Genomic DNA, 4,548 nt, shown 5'->3' with positions numbered 1-4,548 from the left:
TTAAGACCATAAGACCACCTCCTTGCAATTTCCAGAGAGAAAAATACAAAACAAGAAACAGACTTGGTTTCTAATGTATAAACCGTATGCTGGAGAATAAACCACTACTGATCACATTGTTCAGCCGAATGTCAGCTCACTCCAGGGCCCTTCAATATTCCCGAGGAATTAACACGATCTCTCTTTTTCTTCCCACTGGCATGTTCTCAGGTCATTGCTCTTTGATAAATTTCCCACAAAGAAGACATGGAGCCTGGAAATCATGCTGGAGTAGGCATTCCTGATCCCATGCCAGAACCAAAGGCCGAGGGCCACCTTCTAAAGAAGGTGTGTGAGAAAAGAATGGCTGATCCCAAACCAGTACCTGTCTTCAGGACACCATCTGCCAGGCACAGGTCCCACCCCCTGCTGAGCTCTGAATCCGACGTGTGCCCCCCCCCACCCCACCCCCACCCCCACCCTCCAGCAGCTCTCCTTACTGCCCCTTGGCCAGTCTTAATGGCACTTAACTCCACCGCCTGCAGATCTTTCCCTAAACAAGGATTGCTTGAGTAACTGGCGCAAACCTAGCTGTGTAAGGAAAGCACTCTCCTCCTTGCCATTTGGAAACATGTCCCTTCAAAAATGGGGCGCTTTTAAGAAATAGAATTATTCCATGCTCTGAAATTGCAGCTATTTAGATAGCGCACTCCCAGATTTTCAGATCTTTCGCATCTTAGGTTTTCCTAAGCCATTTTGAAAACCTTCAAAGTTTTCATATCTGCTATGTTTTCATTACTAAACGCTGGTCATTGTTCTCAGATCGCTCCTTCCATAACCCTGAGATGTTGTGTGAATGGATGCTGTGCGTGCCTTCATCTGAGGATATCACTGAAAAGTTTTTTAATTTCTTTTAAATTGTAGACTCGGACCATCCCTTTCAGTTGGGTCTTTCAAGTTCGAGCTCTCCACCCTGCCCCACCCTCCACCCCCCATCCAATGACTGCATATGATGAAGAGTGGGGCACTGAAGCTGGTCAGAAGCACTGAGCATGCGTGTGGCTGATCACCTCTGACCTTCAGAGCCGGCACTTTGAGAACGAGCTTCATTGGTGTCCGTATTTAGAGGGTCCTCATGGGTTTCTGCAATATTCTCATAGGCTAATGATCAGACATCGAGGGTTCTTACCAACGAGAAAGCAGGTTGCCAGGCACCCCTTAGTACGCATGCGTCACTTCATCTTCCTTTTCGGTGTAGCCTCCAATCCTCCAAGAGGGCTGGCTTCCCTTGGCACAGAGATTCCCACGTTCCTCTTCCTAACAAAGCCTTCTAAGGTGGGAGGGGGGCCACTAAGGCATGGCTGCATATCAGAATTGTCTGGCTATCCGTTTCTCCACGTGTCCTTACTAGCCTCATCTCCTCACTTCCATTTCTTGCTGGTCCTGGTTCTGCAAGTTGCTCAGACTCCTTTGTGCCTAGACCATGTGAGTCAGGGCAGAACTATGTCCCATTGGGTTTTCTATTGTTGGTGTTTGCCAATTAGATCACAAAATTCTTCTTTTTTTAAAAAAAGTTTGACTGGCACTTCATCCACATATCACACAATTCAACAGTTCAATTATGCAGAAGAGGTATACAATCTTTACTACAGTCGATTGTAAAACTTTTCTTCTTAGATGCCTCTGGGTGAACTCAAACTTAAAACCTTTTGGCTCCTTGTTCAGCATGTTCGCTGTTGGCACCACCGGGGGCCTCCTGCTAGTTCCTTCCTCAGAGGTTGAGAATGTTGTGGTGTAATCGTGTTAGCTCTCAGGCTTTTACACTACCACTTAAGGGATAGTGGCCCTAGTTCTGCATTGGTAACTACTTGCCCATTTGCTTTCCATGTTTCAAATATAATCTGGATTAAAATTCTGACTCCCAGTTGAGTGTGTAATCTTTTGCAAGTTTAGAAACATACCTATTGTACTCTAAGTTGTTCAAAGAAGTTGAGGAAGAGAATGTGTATTGCTGTATGTGTGCCTACCATGCCGTGTGGCTCATGCGTTGTAGTTATCCTTACTCGCCCCCTTGACTTTGGTAGGCCTGCAGCTTTTGCAGTGACATATCCCACAGGCTGTGCCTGGATTTAAGCCCTGACTGGTAAGGTTACTTCCTTTTTCCTGGCCCCCATTCTTATTTTAAGGATTGTTACCCACCCACCAATTTGCCTGGCCCCTCCCATAATATGGCCACGTCCACCACACTCGAGATCTAGGGTTCCATAAGGACTGTTCATATGTTCATCTTGTGCAAAGGGCATCCCATGTCTTTGCTCTTGAACGTACAAGAGGGAAGGCGTTTGGACAATATTGAATAGGTAAAGCCGTGATTGAGAGGATCAGAAAACACCTATCTTCTAGGATTGTTGTGAAAGCCCTGTGAACACGTAAAGTGCTTAAAACTGGGCCAGATGTAAAATAACACCGAAGGCATGCTTTCCCTGTATTAATAGCAAAATGAATGGCTCCATGCAATTTGAGGTCCAGGAAAGATGTAACGTGTGTGGGGGTGGGGTGGGGGGTGAGATTCTGTCTGAAGCTGGGATAAGCCAAGGCAGGAGTGGCTCGTGCTCAGCAGCCCTGAGAGGCGTCTTCTGGTGAGCGTGCACAGTTGGAACTGTGAAGCACAGGAAAAATGGGAAAGTAAGACCAAGAAATCAAGAAAAGCAGATACGGTATGATTAGGTAGTTTCAGCTGGAGAGGTTAGAATTGAATCTGAGGATGGGTCTCTTTGGGAGTGTCATGAGCGGCGGGAATGGCCAAGGGTGGTGGGGGATGTGGGCGGATGAGTGAAGCCGGAAGACCCGTAGCAGGTGCACACAGTAACTTGAGAGATGCAGCCAGCTTAGGGTACAATGGTCAAGAACAGCCAGGTGCTAAGGATCTGCCGCAGATGGAGGAACTGAAGGGGCCAAACATTTTCAAGCTTGTACCCCTCTCACCTCTGTGATGCCTTTTCAGCGAGAATTGATGAGTTTCAAATGAGTTAGTCATTCTCAGTATACACACACACATATATTTTAAAGATCATTTTCTTGGGGGCTTTTACAGTTTTTATTACAATCCATACATTGACTGTATCAAGTATATTTGTACATGTTTCCATCATTATTTGCTAAACATTTACTCTATTTGAGCCTTTGGTAGCAGCTCTTTTTTCCCTCCCTCCCCCCACTTCCCACCCTGCATCAAGCATATTTGTACACATGTTGCCATCATTTTCTAAGCATTTATTTTTTATTTGAGCCCTTGTTATAAGATCCTCTTCATCCACCTCATGACCCCTTGATAAATTACAAACTATTATTTTCAAATCTTACACTGACTACTGTCTCCTTTCCTGGACGGTTTCTGTTGTTCATGCCCCTGGTGGGGGTGGGTGGGTGGTGCTGATGTGTCGATCCCTGTGATTGGCTCCCACTTCATCCCCACCTCACCTCACCTTCTCCCTGCCCTTCTGGTAATTGAGGGAAAAGAAAAGGCTGCTGACAGATGGAGAAAACTGACAACTACAACTTTCAATTGGATCATGCCATCCCTGAGCCAAAATACAGGACTTGTAGTTGATTTCTGTGTCTGTTGGAACCAGATTTTAAAAAAAGGTGTCCTGATACTAACAGAGGCTTCCCTATTCATTCAACCTCCATTGTACAAAAAACAGTCTACCAGCATGGGCGCGATCCAACAGCATAGTAGTTTTGTACTCAGGTTTGCTTCCCCATACCCACTACAGACGTCAGAAATGCAGTGGCTATTTTATAAAAAAAATTGATCTTAGAAAAGAAACCTTTATCAAGATGTTCCTTCATTCATACAAATACAGTTGCCAGTGAGTGGACTCCAATTCCTTGCAGATTGATCTGAAGCATGGTCCATGCAGTATGGTCCAGCCCCATATCATCCTGGTGATCTCGTCCCTCACTGTGGCGATTGTGCAAATCCAGCTTACTGGGGGTCTCAGCCTTGGTGGCCTCTCCTTCACCAAACATGATATCTCCTTCCAGTGACTGACCCCATAACGGCATCAAGCAAGCTGGCTGTTGTCCACTGGTGAGCCATAGTATTTTCTTTTCTAAACGTTTTATTATGGGCTCATACGACTCATCACAATCCATACATACATCAATTTTGTAAAGCACATTTGTACATTCATTGCCCTCGTCATTCTCAAAACATTCGCTCTCCACTTAAGCCCCCCGGCATCAGGTCCTCACTTTTCCCCCTCCCTCACCGCTCTTCCCTCCCTCATGAGCCCTTGATGTTATAAATTATTATTTTGTCATATCTTACCCTGTCCGACGTCTCCCTTCACCCACTTTTCTGCTGTCCGTCCCGCAGGGAGGTCACATACAGATCCTTGTAATCAGTTCCCTCTTTCCTACCCACTCTCCCTCTATGTTCCCAGTATTTCCACTCACACCACTGGTCCTGAAGGGATCATCCGCCCTGGATTCCCTGTGTTTCCAGTTCCTATCTGTACCAGTGTACACCCTCTGGTCTAGCCAGACTTGCAAGGTAGAATTCAG

General features: G+C 45.9%; 1 pseudogene; it reads right to left on the bottom strand.

Annotated features, from left to right (window-relative positions):
• Positions 1-211: 211 nt before the first annotated feature.
• LOC101646567 lies at positions 212-4,047 on the bottom strand (annotated as a pseudogene).
• Between the last annotated feature and the right edge of the window lie 501 nt (positions 4,048-4,548).

Source organism: Echinops telfairi, unplaced genomic scaffold (assembly GCF_000313985.2).
Source record: "Echinops telfairi isolate 266 unplaced genomic scaffold, ASM31398v2 ScPeMD7_7400;HRSCAF=8409, whole genome shotgun sequence".
Lineage (NCBI taxonomy): Eukaryota > Metazoa > Chordata > Mammalia > Afrosoricida > Tenrecidae > Echinops > Echinops telfairi.
The sequence above is the reverse complement of the archived record's forward strand: the minus strand, read 5'-3'. Positions and strand labels throughout refer to the sequence as shown.